We start from the raw sequence: 16,767 nt of genomic DNA, 5'->3' as shown, positions 1-16,767 counted from the left end.
AGCATGCTGAAGTGAACTGAGGGTAATCAAGCAGCGCCAACAGGACACAGAGAAGCGGCTCCCTGAAATGAATCACTTCCTTTCATTTACTGCAGTAAAAGCCCCGTAATTGCTGATATATTTCACTCTAACATCTCACCCTGTGGAGGAATCCTCAGCAGACAGGATGACATGTCAGCCTGTAAAACGTCACAGGACCAAATTAAAAAGACTCTTTCATTCCTTTTACACCAACACACAGCTATTCAGAGCTAGAGCAGGCTCGAGAGTTTCCCAGCATGCACTGGGCAGAGGTCACACAAAGCTAAAAACAAAAACATTCATAGAAACACGTATGCAAGGTTTATAAAGTCTTTGTTCCTAAGACGTTTTCCTACTGTTGACTTGTTCGTACTGTTAAAGGTTAATTCAGGATAGTTTTACTGTAGGGATGCAATGATAATTTTAAACGATCATTTGGGCTTCTGACAACTTCGGTAAAATCAAGATTAAAAACATCATCAATATAAATATCACAATTGAATCATTTTTTTCTAATCCCTGTTTTTAAAAAAAAATTGAATTCTGTATGACGTTTTATAACTTAAACTCTACATTTAATTTAAAAAACGGTGGGGAAAATGGATTTAATGATGAAATGGAGAACTTTTATTTATTTATTTAGAATAGCAGTTCATTTTGAGTTTGATGCCTGCAAAAAAACTCAAATAAAGTTGGGGCTGAGGCAGAGTTTTCACTGTGTTGCATCAGATCTTCTTTTAACAACATTCTGTAAGTGTTTTGGGAACCGAGGACACAAATTTGTGTAGTTGTTAAAGCTGAACCCTTTACAGTTCTTGCTTGATGTGGGAGTTTTTCTGGTTAAATGTTCAGAGTTTTGTTTGTCATCATTTCTGCTCCAAAACGCTTCTAATGTTTCTATGGGGTGACAGGTCCAACATCCTGGATCATATCCATATGCAGACACTGCACCCTCCTCTGCCATACAAACTGCTAAGGAATGGCTCGAGGAACACGACAAAGAGCCCAAGGTGTTTAACTGCCCTCCAGTCTCCCAAGATCCCAATTAGCACCTGAATGCTTGAGGCGTTAGAGTAACCCTGATCCATGGAGGATGTCTTAAACGTGCTTTTTTTTAAATTTGCCTCCCACTTTAAATACCACTGCAGACCACCATATACACTACGACAATAGCACTCTCCTGGAAATTATTCATGGCCGATGCAAAATACTGCTCCAAAAGAGCCGAGCCTGTTAAACAGGCCTCCAGATTCTGATACTCTGTCTTTGGCATGGGCCAGAACAAGCCTGATCCAGGGAGACTTCACCCCACAACCCTAAGGAATATATCCATTTCCTAACGGACAAGAGGAGCTTGGTTGGCACACAGAGGATCTAAACAAAAAGGCAACTGGTTTCAAATGCTGGAAGACAAAGGTTTACCAGTCAATCTAAGCCTGGGTATTAACCAAAAGAATGAGATCATGAGACCAGTACCGTGAGAGTTGAGGCTCAGGTGTGAAATTGATGGTTTTCAGGGTTTTTAGTGGTTTTTAGCATTTTTTTTTCTTTATCATTTATCATTTTTATCATTATCCCGTGTGTTATGAATACATTTTCTTTTTTGGTACCAGTACTGGTTTTATTTTGTTGTATTTATCCGCGACAACTTAAAGGCCAGTCCGTGAAAATATTGTCGGACATAAACTGGTCCGTAGTGCAAAAAAGGTTGGGGACCGCTGCTTTAAAGGGTTACCTCTGCAAACATAGTTTTATATGCCCACTAGGAACCAACCATTAATGCGATGCTTGTGATACACGATGATCAAGTCATTTTGCCTCTGGTTTTAGAGTCAGACAATCCTCCTGCGTGTCTCTCCTTGGTGTTTTTCTGAGAATATCCAGCTGGGAGGAGACATTGGGGTAAACCCAGAACTTCCTGCAGATCTGACATGGGAGTGCCTCGTGATCTTCTAAGAGGAACTAGAAAACAATGCTAGAGGAAATGACATCCAGAGGACAATGCTCAGCCACTACAACTGTAACCTGACTTTACATGAGCAAAACAAACTGGATGAATGGTTTTAACCTCTTAACATCCACTAGTATAGTTTGTGTTAGCCACACAACAATTAGGCAAATAAAGTGCAACACATTCATTTTGGTCTTGCAGTGTTTTTTTTAACAGATTTTTTCCCCCTTTAAATCCGTAATTAGGAAAAACTATATATAACTATAAAAGTATATAAAAGGTGATTGTGAAATAAACTCTGACGCTAACCCTAACCTTAGACAGATTACTGAAAGATGTTATATAAGTCATCTCGTCTGTGAGCAACTTGGGATCCCCCCAGGAAAATGCTGCTTAGTCTGCTGCCCACATGACCCAACTTCAGATAAGAGGAAGACAATGGATGGAAAAGTGGATTTTTTAATGTTGTGGCTGATCCATAATCCATCTAATAGCAGTGGAATACTAGTGTGGACAAAAAGTGAGTGAAATCCCAGGAGACACACTTACTGTAACCTAGTTTTTTCAGCTCAGCTCTTTTGTCTTCTGCCGCTGAATTTCTGTTGTACAAAATGAGCGGAAAATTGTGTTATTATCAATTTGTCATCAGCTCACTGAGTGTTTCTGTGCTCCCTGTTTTCCCAGTAAATAATGGCTCCTAACACCAAAAGAGGAGGTCATATAATATCAGTGTACTGCATCTGTGCTTATTGAAATAACCTGGTGCACTCTCAAACACAGAGCTTGTATTAATGTCCAGCTCTGTCCACTTGCTGCCTTGACAGTTCCCACTGCAATCAGCTTTAAGTTGCAGGGTTTGATTTTCAGCCTCCACTTCAGCTTCCACTTCAGCTCTACCAATCAGAGACGCTGAATCACTTTCCTGTCATTCAAATAACCTTTCATAGAGAGAGAAGGTGGTTGACTGGAGTCAAGAAACACTAAACTGACTGAAGATTATGTTTTCTCTGCTTGTGATTAGCATGGTGAGACCCGAGAAATCCCCCTCTCTGTCTGTTTAAAAAGGCAACAAACACTTCTGAAGCCAAACTCACCGACGAAGCATTTCTGAATAGCCCTGCAGCTGTTGAGGTTTTCACTCCTGTGTGCATTTTTCTTTTTATCTCCACCTGTTCTGAGGGTTTTGAACTGAGACACTCTCATCGGTCGTAACAAAAGAACGCACAGAAAAAGCCAAACTGCATTTTCATGCCTCAGTGCCTGAAATAAAAGCTCAATAAATTAGAGCTTTTCACTGTTGTTTTGACGGATTAACCTTCAAAATGAAGGCAAAGACAAAAGGCGAGCCAACAATGTGACAGCTGTTCAAATATAAATTTGCGACGTGCACTGTTGATGAAAAGCTTGATTACACAGGAGTTTCTAAATGCTACGTGTCCCCAGGATTAATCCTTTTTATGCATCCCATCCACTGCTTTTCTAGAAGTCACGTTTGCTGCCTCTTCATTTGTCTGAAGTTGAGGCAGATGTGAGGTGGGGAACGGTTCCCTTTTGGAAACTCCCAAAAAGTGATTATACCATCCGACAGAATAATGAAGTGTTCTCAAAAACACATTTCATTGAACTATTTTTGTAAGTGGCAGTTAAATAAGCTGGCCCCTTATTCCAGCATGGAATCTAAGAAATCTTCATTGTCAAGCTACACTGCTTCTTTCAACAGTATCACGCTTTCTCGCTTGACACAGTGTGCAAGGTTGGAGCCATGTTGAGTTTTCCCCAACCTGTGGTGTCCCTCGAGGCTTCATTCATGGTCTTATTCTTTTCTGAACTATACCTGCTTCCTTTAGGCTCTACTTTAAAAACGGATGTCATTCTATGCAGACGATACTCTATTACGTTTACTAGTAAAGTTGAAGACCTAGCAATTGGTTTTACATTGTTTAGGGGCCCTAAACATCTGGATGTCCATAAACCTTAACAGCAAAACTGAGGTTCTGTTATTTGTTAGTTCAGACATTGCCTGTGCTCCTGATTGAAACACTATACTTGTCACGGTTCTGGGTCCGTTGGACCCAGTATTTTGAGTTTATTATGTTTTGGTTTATTTCTGCTTCATGGATTGTTTTCTTCTCGTAGTGATGATGATGATTATTATTTCTTGTTTCTGTTTATCCGTGCTTAAGGATTTGTTCTCAGTTATATCTCACGTTTAGTTTAGTTCAGATTCCATGTGTCATTCTGTCTGTCTCTCAGTGTAAAGTCTGCATGCTTGTTTAGTAATTCATGTTTCCTGTTTTATTGTGAAAGTCTTTGTCTTATGTTAGTGTGTGCAGCTTAGCTCCCCCGTCTCGTTAGCCCTGATCTCTCCCAGCTGTGTCTCCCTCCTGTTGCCGATTCCCCCGTTACTACCCTGTGTATATAAGCCCTGTGTTTTCCCATGCTCAGTGTCGCGTCGTACCCTCAGAATTATGCCTGTGTGTCCTTGGTCTCAGTGTTCCATCCTCACTCCATGTTTGTTTTTCTGCCAGCAATAAAGCTGACGTTTTTTTGAGTTTCAATTCTGTGTTCGAGTCCTGCATTTGGATCCTCATCTCTGCCTGCCCGCACACAGAGCCCTGACAATACTGAATCCTTAGTAAAGTGCTTTAGTGTGACTTTAGACTAAAATAGACCCGCAGGCTCTCAACGTCCTGAAGGGAAAAGTAAACAACCCTTCTAAAAGTAAAAAAGGTAAAAGATAAACTCTAGGCAAATAACTCTAAAAGTCAGTACTGGTATTTAACTTGACTTGAGAGGGCTTGTCGTGTTTTTGTGCAAACAAACTGCCCCTGAACTAAACATCTGCCCTTTTATAGTGGAAGTCTACATAAAGCCATTTTTGTACTCTGGAGAATGTATTTTGGTCTTTCCAACCTGTCCTTGCCTTAGTGACATTCTGAACATAACTGAACGGGACTTGGCCATTAAGGTTTGGATTGGGAAATGCCGAGCTAAAGATGGTGAGCCACCAACAGACCGATTGAACTGTGCTGAGCAGGAAAACGGGAAAAGCGCCCCCTGCTGGAGGTTGCGCTCTTTCGCTGAAAAAAAAAACTGGTAGGATTAATCCATACACCTCTGCAAAAGAACAGTTGACTCTCAAAGCACCGGATAAGCATTCAGAGTAATTCTGGGATTGATAGTTAAAGGACACAGAGACAACTTTTCTTTTTTTTGATTGTTTGTTTGTTTAAGGGGTTATTCAGCCTTTTGCTGAATTGTTTTCAGTTTTTTTTTACATTTTTTTGTTCTTTGTAACTTATTTTCTGGTCTGTGGTCTTTATTACACGCTACACTCATTACTACTCTAGTAGTCGAACCTAGCTGGTCCTAGTGTACTGTAACGAAGTTTTACATTATGATTACCACATTCATGAAGTTCACCACAATTCAGCATTATGGTTCATGTTTCAGTTTTTTCACATTCTCAGAGAAAAGAAAAAATCTGCCCACACATGTTTTAGATAGATGGAATAAAACTGAATAGTTTGTCGATCAATGGCAGTTTTTACCATATCTGATATTTATCAGGTGTCTTTTGATGACCTGCAGGTATACACAAATGCTTCCATGCAGTTTCTACAACTGATTTCTATTCAGGTCTAAATTAATGGTCTTTTATTGGATCTGAACTGCTGTCTTCAAGGGAAAAGTCCTGAGATTTTTTTTTTATATCCACTTTAAAGGCAAATGTCTTCAGCCTTAAAGGAAATATAGTTTCTATTTTCTTTGTACAGATCCTACCCTGCACTAGACTTTGAAAAATGAAGGTAGAGAGGAGCCCAGCTTGTTAAATGTTATACCAGAGGACCTTAACCAAATGGCAATATGAGACAAGTTAGGAGTATAAATCCTCTCATTAACTAAAATGCCAAACAGCAGACGATCTATAAGAAATTTGAGTAAAGTTCTAGTATTGCCCTTTCATAAATCTGACGGAGAAGTAGAGCTAATAAAAAAAAGGTTAAAATCAATTCAGCAAATAGATCTTCAAACACCTGGAAAATGTAGACAGGTTCAGTTTTTTTCTTTCCATCTCTCATTGCTTCTTCCATTTTGTTTCATCCCTCTTCTCTTCCCATTCTTCCCTCCATCTCAGCCGCTCTGAAAATCAGACTTTCACACCTGAGTGAGCAAAACGTTTCTGCTACATATCGGCAATCAAAGTATATTTTCCCTGGTAAAAGCGCAGCTCCTTGTTATCTTTGTGCTTGCTGTTGTAAATGTTAATGGGTCCTTCAGGTAATACTCAGTGGGAGCAGGAGCAGCTTTTGTGTTGCTCACAGTGACTGTTTTCCTCCACTCTACCCTGCAGAGTGCTCTGTTATGTAATGTCTCCTCGGGTTGGTCCTCAGGTTTCTTTCAGGACCGATCTGATCAAGGATGTTCTGTGCTTCTCCGATTTAGGCTCGACTTTTGGGAAAAAGTAGAAATTGTTTGTTCGATTAGAGCAGCAGGAGACTTTGTCCTGAAATAACTTGGGGTCAACACTTTGATCATTTCCAGTTTTTGTCCTGAGTGGAGCCACTGTCCTCCCACACAGAACAATGCTGAGGCTACATTCTTCATCTGGAAGTAGAAGTGAGGTCTAAAAATGCTTTGGTTCCTGAAGACCACAGGAAGAGTCCGATAAGAATTGATTAATAGTAAGAGTTTACACACAAACACTGAATTTTCTCTGTCACCAGTTGGTTGATGAACATTAACTGCCCAATGATAAGGCATAGAGTCCATCTATTTCAAACAGAATCTAAATCTTTGTGAATCCCGTAACAGGTGTATTTTTCTATTAACTCTGAGGTGTCAAATGGGTTTCATTTATTGCAGCTTGTTGATGGATACCAAAAGTATTAGAGACAATCCCAAATGAATTCCAACTTGTGCTTCCAGTTCTTGTTTCAGTAATTAAAGACCTATGCTGTACAATCATCCCACCGTGGAAAAAGAACAGTTCAACGAAATCATTAAAAACAAATTACCATGAGATATGCATGACCACAGCTGTATTTATGGCAGTTTAGGCAAATATGTAAATATGGTATATGTCACTGATACATTAAGGTGAAGACCATAGAAAGCCTTCAGTTTCTCTCAGTACATTTGAAATTGATGAGCTGTCATGTGATGAATACCAACCAAATTCCATTAAAAAAGGCCTTTTTTACTCAAAAAAACATTTTAAATCCAACGAGTGTATCAGCAGTCTACATTTTGACATCTGAAAGTTAAGTATAATTTTAGTTGACAGCTGGAAAACTGATAAAAAGCTCAGATGTACTTTCACGGCCCTCTTGTATAATTCAGAAAGACTGAATGTTCCTCTGTAGTGAGAAGAGCGTCTGTGTTTCCAGCTGACAGCGATCACAGTCTGGCTGTTTTACACACCGAGTGATCAGAATAAAATAATTTGGAAAAAAAAATTAGCTTGACGTCCTGAATTTCAAATTCTGTTTCAGAGGCTGAAAGAGAAGGAAAAAAGCACAGCAAGTTGTCGAGTGAAGGCTAAGTGAGAACGTTTTTACTTGTGCTGACAGTTTGCCTTCAGCCTACATACACACTTCCACCTTGTTACAATAGAACTGGCCTAAAGCCAATTAATCAGGCACTTCAGATATTGCCGTTATTATTGGAGGAGTCAGGAGGGGAACACCGGGTTAGTTTTCCTGGACTCGAGGTCAGAAAGGGGTCTTCGTACCTTTAAATATTTTTTTTTCTTTGGTGATTGTTCTTTAATCACGTTGTTGTGTTTTGTTACTCAAGTACTTGTCCAGCATTTCATTCAATTATTTTTTTAATTCTGTTTAGTTTTCTTTCAGTTTATATCAAGTAGTTGAGTTCTAGTTAATTTTTTCACTAGTTTCAGTATTAAATTCTCTAGTGTATTTATCCATAGGTTTGATAACATATAGACTTTATACTCAGACAACTTTGAATTAAACCTATGGGAGAGTTCTGCAACAGCAAAGGTGGCAGCAGAGGCATAACTTCCAAAGGTAAAAATTCGACTGGTGATTCTATACATGCATATTCAAAATGACTAAAAACAGCCATGAAGAGACTCAAAATAAGCCCAAAGAGAGAAAAAATGGCTTCCTCCTCCACTACTGACAGGGCGCCTCAGCTGCTTTCACTGCAGCCAATAGCTGCAGGATGTGAGCGCTGTTTGAATCACGGCAGCAGAAAAGCTAATTCACTTCTTCTTCAGACCTGCAAACATGACTCAAGGTTTGCAATGTTGTGGCATGAATGTGAGCCAGTGAGGAGTGTTTTTTATGCTCTTTATAGACTGAGATATAAAAAAAGAGACTTCATTGACCTTAAATATGCTGGAGGAACCTAAATGAAGAGGTGGATGAACCAGCAGAAACGGGGTCCTATATTAGACTGCAAATGAATGAGTGTCTGGAAGTGTTTTAAAATATCACACTTGTCCTTTTTTTCTTGTGTTAGTCCTTTTACTACAAATCCTGTCCTGAAGCAAACAGCGATGTAGCAGCATCAAGTCTCCGGATCGACAGTTTCTCAACACACACATCTGAAAACTGATAGATGATCCAGGATAAATAAAAAATAAAAGACTCACTCCATGCAGTTACAGGCTTTTATCCAGGCAAATTACTCAGTTGTTGAATCAGTTGTTGATGAAAATAACTTACAAATTTACTTAAATGCTTCCAGATTTTAGGTTCAGAATATAATGTCAGTGCTCCATAAATGTATGTTCAGTCATAATAAGACAAGCCATCTTCTTACATCATTTTCTCAGGTGCTATGATACTGGCCTAAGATTGAAAACACACTTTCATCTGGATATTTGTTTGCTTGAAGCGGCTCTAATTGTTTTTCATGTAAAATCCACAAAGCTCAGTTAGAAGATTAAGAAAAGACCACATAATGTCCTAAAATCACTGCAATGTAGAATACTGCTCAAATGTCTTGAACCACCACTAATGTCTTTATAATTTGCTTTTAGGAAGTGTGACTTGTAATGTTTTTAAAGTGCTCTTGAGTAATAGTTGTTCAGAGTTTCTTAAGGACATTGACGGCTTTTTCATTGATTTTCAGTGTAGTCCTTGAACCTGACAATTTTCAGAGGACTAATAGTGGGAAACTTGGTATATCTCAGCATTGAGTGCAGTGTTCAAGTCGAAACTGTAAGACAGGAAAATACAAAAGAAGTACCAGGCCCAAAAACTATCTACAGCAGACAATCATTACCTTAAAGTCATGTGTGTAAGAAATAAGAAAAAACTGAAGTTGATCCATCTACTGTTTACTGAAGTCTCATTGGAAATGGTCTCAGTGGAAAGCAGCTATCAAGAAACCCTTCTTGAATAAAGGAAACAGGGAGAGGAATTCCAGAAGGAGGTCCAACAGTGAGCGTTTACAGCCATCTGTAAAAGATGGTGGAGGCTCTGTTATGGTCTGGCTACATTTGAGCCAGTGGTGTTGAAGATCTTGACAAAAAGGGATGGAATTATGAAGAAAGTACCAATAGATTCATTTTTCAGCATAACTATGATTCCAAACAGACTAATGTAATAAAGGCATATCTGGACAGAAAAGCACACAGTTGAACAATATCATTCATGGATTGGCCTCCCCAAAGCCTGGACCTCAACATTTTGAAGAAGTGTGGGATCAGAATAAAAGGCAGAAACATCCAAAGAAGAGCTTTGAATGTCCTTCAAGAAGCCAGCAGAAATGTTCATGAAGACTATTTTAAAAAAATTACAGAAAGCTGGCTCAGACAGTTCAAACTGTGCTGAAGAATAAAGGTGATCATATCAAATATTGACCGTCAAGTTTGTTAGAATGTTACAAACTCGATTTCTGTATGCTCTCAATATATTGTGTTTCTAGCAAAATGAGTGGTGGCTCAAGTCTTTTGCACAGTGCTATAAAACCGCTAAAAACAACAAAATGACCTCAGAAAAACTAAATATGTCTCTAAAAGAATGAAATGACCAAAACCAAACTGACTAAATGACAAATGACTAAGTAGCCTCATAAAAAACACCCCCCAAAAAATTACCACAAAAAGACTACAATGACTAAAATCAGAGTCAAAGCACAAAAAATAGCCAACAGTGAGAACAAAAAGATTAAAAACAGTCATAAAACAACTAATATTGACTCCAGAGACAAAACAAATGACTAAAAAAAGACTCCAAATGGACTCAAAGGGCAAAAATGACTTAAAACAAACTCAAAACAGTCTCATAACAGCTGAAAGTGACAACAAAGAGTCAGAAATGGCTAAAAGCAAATCCATCATCGCTTCAAGTGCAGAGAGGAAACCTAGTAATATCAAGATAGATTTACTCACCTATCGTCAAGAGTCCCATCAAACTTTTCCACTGTCCTTTACTGAGTTCGACTGGTCTCTTCTGGTCTTTCCTGATTCTGTTTTGGTCTGGGTTACTGGTTTCTTTGGTTTCTGGTCCTGGGGCAGCCTGGTGCAGCCTGGGGTGCCTGCTTCCTGTGTCTCTGAAAGGTTTTGATTGGATGAAGATGTGGTGTAATCCTGTAGTAGCAGTAGGATGGGTGCTTTCTGCAGCAGATGGAGACCTTTATATTGTAGTGCCTTTTGTTGAACCCTTCAAACTATGAAAGATTTTGTGTTGTAATACTGTAGTTAAAGTGTAGTAATCCTGCAGGGGAGTGAGAGGTCTCAGGGTTTCAGATTGTGTTCTGGGAGCTGCCCTGCCCATCCTGTAGAAAGGGAGGAAGAGAGATGAGGAAGAGCGAGAGGAAGACGGGTGGGAGGTAAAGGCGAGGGAGGCCAGGATATAGAGGGGGAAAAGAAGGAGAAAAAACATGTTAGGAGATGGTGGAGCAGTGTGAATCAGAAGTGGGTCAGACACAGCTGCATTTCACGGAGGCCATTTCAGGTTCACTTAGTTACACAATATGAAGTTGTTAGCATGGCAACAAGGCTGCAAACCTTTTTTCCTTATCCACTGCCATGCTGGCAGAATTATGTAAAGTTTTACATATTGATTTATTTCTCAGTTTCTATTCTAAGCCGAGTACAAAGAAACGTGAACTGGCTGAGGGCCTCACTGCAGCAGCTGAAGCTCGTACATGCTAGCAGGGTTGATTAGCTGCTAGCATGTACGAGCGAGCCAGTGCATGGACTGCAAACTGACACTCAAAGATAACCTTGAACCATGAGACTTAGCATCAGGGAGCCAGTCGCCAATTATTTTACTCATTAAGTATTTCTCTATTACATTTGGTAAGTAAATTCTGTTTTATTTTTCTATATTACATTTATAGAGCTATTTTACCATACAAAATGAACTCCATTTTTTTCCTGTAAATTTTTAACTTATTCCGCTTTTTAAAGTCTTTGGATTTAGAGCTAATTTAACTAGTTTCAGAGAGAAGATGAACTGCAGAACTGCACCAAAACCCAGCAAGGATTATTTTGAACTATAAGTCAAGCATGGTACTCTAGTAGAGTCCAAGAATAAGAATATGGAGCTGGAAATGAGCAAAAGGTTATTTCAACTTACACTTGTCCTTCTATTTTCTTAACCAGCAATCCAACAGTTGCTTTAATTCGGTTTATTCGATTAATTCGGCTACATGCACTGTTGGGGAGTAACGTAATACATGTACCGGCGTTAAGTATTTAAGATACAAAATATGAGTAACTGTGTTCCGTTACAGTTACCTTTTCAAAAGGTGGTATTCAGAATACAGTTACTTTGTTGAAATAAATGGATTACATAGCGGTCTTTTCTTGTTTCATATATTAAGCTATGCTCTCTCTATTTTTGGTAACTCCACGCTGGTGGAAACCCAAACAACACATGCATGCCTTACCCAATGTCCACCTACTGCTACTCATTTTATATTAAGATTTAAAAATCTAGTTGGTATTGGTATGGTGAGTAGCCTTCAGTAATAGTAATGAATCACACAGCAATAGTACATTCATGTAGTTGTAAAAAGCATGATAATACATGAAGCAATCCAAAGTATTCAGAATACATCACTCTCATTCAGTAACGTATTCTGAATACGTTACAAAATACATTTTGGGGCATGTATTCTGTAATTTGTAGTGAAATACATGTTAAAAGTAACCTTCCCAACACCGGACACATGCCAGTTTGACTTGTGTTGATCTGGAATTGAGAGCTGAATACAGACACCAGAATGGCTGGTTTACTGGAATTTCTTATGCCTGATCATGATAGTGCTGGCAGGAAATCTCTATTCCCGTATCCAACAAACCTAACAAACTGTCCTGCAAACTCTTCTGTGATTCTACCATATATTACAGGTTATTCACCCTGATACTTTTAAAGCTTATGTTGTCTCCACTAGTCTGTTCATATATATAGTCTCCAATGTGTCCTGACTGATGCAGTCACCAAGATTGGGCATTCTTTTATTTATGTATTTTTTACAATTATTTTATGCATTGCCAGCTTTAACTTATCAATGGTGGCAGAGTGCTTGAGATTCAGATACGAAAGACCAACAACATATGAAGATCAACATCTGACTCAAATTTGGCCCTACAATAAAGACCAAAGTTATGCATGACCAAATCTGAAAAACAGACTGAGTGGGAGTAACCTCTGGTAGCCTGTTAGCTTATGGTAGCCTACTTGCAGGCAGTTGGTGGCTTGCTAATTGCTAACAGCATGCTAGCCAGCTGGTCTGTGTGGGTCTGTCTGTAAAACCGGAATGTGTCCACAGCAACGCAGACAGCAGGAGGACATGTTGCAAACAAGAACACAATTTAAAACAAGTAAAGACAAAGATTAGAAGGACTTCCTCTGACTCACGCTTCCTGTTTCCTGTCTGGGTTGCCAAGGAAACGGATGTTTGCCAGGAAAAAGCTGAGAACCTGGACTTCACTGATAACACACAAACACTCACATTTAACTTCTATCTTTGTGACAGACCCTGTTGAAATTTCCTTAACTGCAACTTGATTTGACATTAAACCCTCAAATAGGCATGTGATAAAAAGACAACCCAATGATGGTATAATAATAATTATTACATTAGTCCTCATAAAAACAGCTATACAAGAACACAGACATACACATACACAGCTTTTTAACATTTTATGCCCCATCACTGAAAATTTAAGAGGCAACCCAGAGGGCTGAAAAATGAAGCTGAAGAAAAATTGCAATTGCTCTAATGTCCACTTGAGGCAGGCTTCTTGAGTACCATATTCCCATATTTCTGCATAAATCAATAGATGGAAGAGGATATGACATTGTGCTGGTTTTGTTATTAGGAAGATTGTAAAAGACCTACTATATTATTCAAGTTAAGACGATTTGAAGGAAGAAAAATTGAGAAAAAATCCTGACCTCTGGGATTAAGACACAGATTGTGTTTAAATGCCTGAATGTAAATGTTAACTATAAAAACAGAATTCAGACAGACTAGACTCAGAATACATGCAAATTTGATATAAGGTCCAGAAGCCCTGTTATAGGATCATACATTAACCCTTTAAGACCTATAGAACCAAGTCCGCCAGAGCTTATATTATATTTTTACATGTTGTAGAGCCATTTTTGGGAGCATTTCAAGTTGCTATACATCAATACAACCATTACAGCCTAAATTGTAATAATATGCATGCATTAAGTGCATAGTAATTACATAAATGGCAAAAAAGTGCAATAAACTGCAAAAAAATTGAAAATCGTTTTTGTTTTTTAACATATATTTGTAGTTAGAGAAATTTAAGAGGCTTATCCCTCAAAACTGTAAATACAAAAAAGTTGCACAAAATAGTTTCCCACCACAGGAAATTTATTTTGAGTGTCTTCATAGTTTTATTTTTGAAATACACCAATTTTTATACACTGCAGGAAAAACGAAAATAAATATTATACTGCAAATTTGCAAAAAAGCAGCACATGCATCAAAATAAACTATTTCCAGCAGTGCAATGTGAGTCCTAAGCATCCCAGAAACGATACAGAAAGTCATAAAGTCAAACATAAGTTTTAAAAACACCAGTATAAGCTCATGAGGCCCTGATGGTAAAAAAAACTATATTTCCGCGAAAATGACGTCACTTCCGGTTTCGGGCAGGTCATGGCGGACATCCGATAGTTCACGCTGATGGACGTAGGAAGTGTTATGAACAGCTGATCGGATCGGCAAAGCGAGTTTCTGGAATATTATGTTTTTGTTGCTGCAAGTGCTTTTTATGCAGTTTTTGCAAAGCTATATGTGGAAGGAAACTGTGACCGAGGACAAGCTGATGGCATAAGATGTAAGTACAACTCCTCCGGTCTCATATGCAAAAAAAATTATTGCGCTAGCTCACGTGGTTGCTGTGCTACCGGGATTTAAAAATAGTTATGCAAAACGGAGCGTGCCCGCTCTGACCGGTTTTAAAGGGTTAATACTCACAGAGTAATAAAATGGAAAAAAAGGTTAACACTAAAAATGTATATTTCTTACTATTTTTTTTTTTTACTGATGCTCATCAGGTAAACACCAAGACAAACGCTACTGAAAAAGTTTAGACCCTCCCGCTATTCATCCAGGAATGTTGATGTTGTTTCCAGAGAATTAACTGGGCGATTGACATCGATTTCATCCAATCACATTTTCCTAACTGTAACCTGATTCTAACCTGAAACCCCACTAAACTCTGCAATAACATTATTACCCAATAAAATGTCCCCGCACTCACACTAGTTCTCACAGCTGAACAAGAACACATGCACATACACATATTCTTGTATATCTTCTTGAGGTCCCTCATTGACAATTGCTTTGATGTGACTTCATTTAAACCTGAACCATCAAACAGGCCTCTAAGAAAGCGAGGACCTGACAAAATGTCCTCAGAAGGTCAAACGCTTACAGAAGTCCTCACATTGATACCTGAACAAGAACACATCCACATATTCTTCTATTTACATCTTTTTGAGAAGCCTCATTGTTATTTCCTTAGCTGTAACTACAGAACAGAACTAAAAGTACTTAAAAAAAAAGGTCTAATACTCACAGTCCGAATAAACATGGATGAACAAGACCACATTAATTGTGTCCTAATTTGTATTTGATATATTTCACATCCAACATGAAGTATTAAAACCTGCTGTTACATTATGTGATGAACACATTACAAATCCCCCCCCAAATCCTGTGTGGATTAAACGATCTTTGGAGATTTTAAAAAATATTATAGCCCATCACAACACCAAACGCAGCACAGCATGTACCCTATTTACAAGTGTTGTCTGTACATGTCTTTTCTGTGTCATCGAGCTCCATTGTTGTCCAAAAAAACCATCAGTGAGCTGCACTGTTGCTCAGAGAGAAAGACTGTTCCTTCTATTTATAAATGTAGACACTAGAGTTTATTCAGAGACGACTGCAAAGACTAACAGTAGCGATCACTTTCACGTCTAATTTAGGGTTATAGTTACCCTTTAGGCCTGTAGTGAGTTTGCATTGTTCGCCTGCAAATCAATCACTTCATGAATAATAACAAACAGGCGTCTTGTAGAGAAACATACTGGGATGATTACTGTGGGATTGTTTTGTTTTTCTGATGGCCTTTATGAACCACAGATTTGACAAAACCAACTGAAACTTTTAAGTGCTTTTAACGGTTTGAGTATGTGAAATCTGAATATAAGTAGGGAACACAACAGCTGTCCAGAAATTATGCCAAAATATATTGATTACCCTGTGGTGCTGTTTCCAGCAGAGGTCAAGAGATTAAAAGATGGATTGGGGCCCCGCATACTGTACATGTTTATTGGTGTGAAGAAAGGGCTGAATTTGAAAGTGAAGCTGTTGATTTACCTAAGCTCTGCTGCTACTCTTCCACATCGATAGGAGACAAATGAATTGATTAGGGCATATATCTGCGATACCTAATCGGCATCTCCTAGGTCATAGGTGTCAAACTCTGGCCCGCGGGCCAAATTTGGCCCGCAGCCTAATTACATTTGGCCCGCGAAGCCATACCAAATTACTATTAGAGCTGGCCTACTGGTATTATACAGCTAATATATACATTGTTTAGTATTAAGCTTTGCTTGTTCCACATTCAGTTTTTCAGCAAAACTTGTTTGAGTCCATAAGAAGAGATTCATTCTTAAATCTGGAGGAATATATTTTTCAATAAATATTAACGTTAGCCCGCGACCTTGTTCTAGTTTTGAATTTTGGCCCACTGTGTATTTGAGTTTGACACCCCTGTCCTAGGTGAAGGTGAGTGTTCTTGGCATGCCCTACTGGGAGGAAAACTCAGGGAAGATCCAGGACATGCTGGATATATTATGTCTCATAGCTGGCCTGGGAATTTCCGGATGAGCTAGAAGAGGGTGTAGGGTCTGAGTTTCTCTGCTTTGACTTGATGGATGGATGGATGTTCAACTGCTTCTTAACGGAAGTGTCTAATACCCCAATCACATGGCAGCAGCTTGATGCTTCTAGGTATATAGAAATGGTGAAGACGACCTACTGAAGTTCGAACCAACCACGGGGAAAAAATGCTATCTTTTTGTCTATTAGGATTTTCCCATACAATCAAAGTGGTTATCTGCGTTACCCTATCTCAAACAAACACTTGTTACAACCAAAGTATATAAAAGAGCATCTCTGAATGCTTATGTCGAACCTGGAGGTGGATGGGTGATAGCAGCAGAACGACACACCAGATGCCACAACAGAAAACCGAGGCTATAATTCACACAAGTTCCAAAATTTGACATTGAAGACTGGAAAAATATTGCTTT

The 16,767-nt window shown here is 38.8% G+C and overlaps 1 protein-coding gene across 11 annotated transcripts in view; it reads right to left on the bottom strand.

Annotated features, from left to right (window-relative positions):
* Nucleotides 1-16,767, bottom strand: part of shank3b (SH3 and multiple ankyrin repeat domains 3b) — a 67,844-nt gene that overhangs the window by 44,685 nt on the left and 6,392 nt on the right. For all 11 annotated transcript variants that reach the window (XM_026146315.1, XM_026146320.1, XM_026146318.1 and 8 more), the window contains exon 2: nt 10,341-10,726. The gene's annotated coding sequence lies outside the window, so the exon portion shown is untranslated. The remainder of the gene's footprint in view (nt 1-10,340; nt 10,727-16,767) is intronic.

Source organism: Astatotilapia calliptera, chromosome 17 (genome assembly GCF_900246225.1).
Source record: "Astatotilapia calliptera chromosome 17, fAstCal1.2, whole genome shotgun sequence".
NCBI classification, from domain to species: Eukaryota; Metazoa; Chordata; class Actinopteri; order Cichliformes; family Cichlidae; genus Astatotilapia; species Astatotilapia calliptera.
This window is presented reverse-complemented; position numbering and strand designations above follow the sequence as displayed.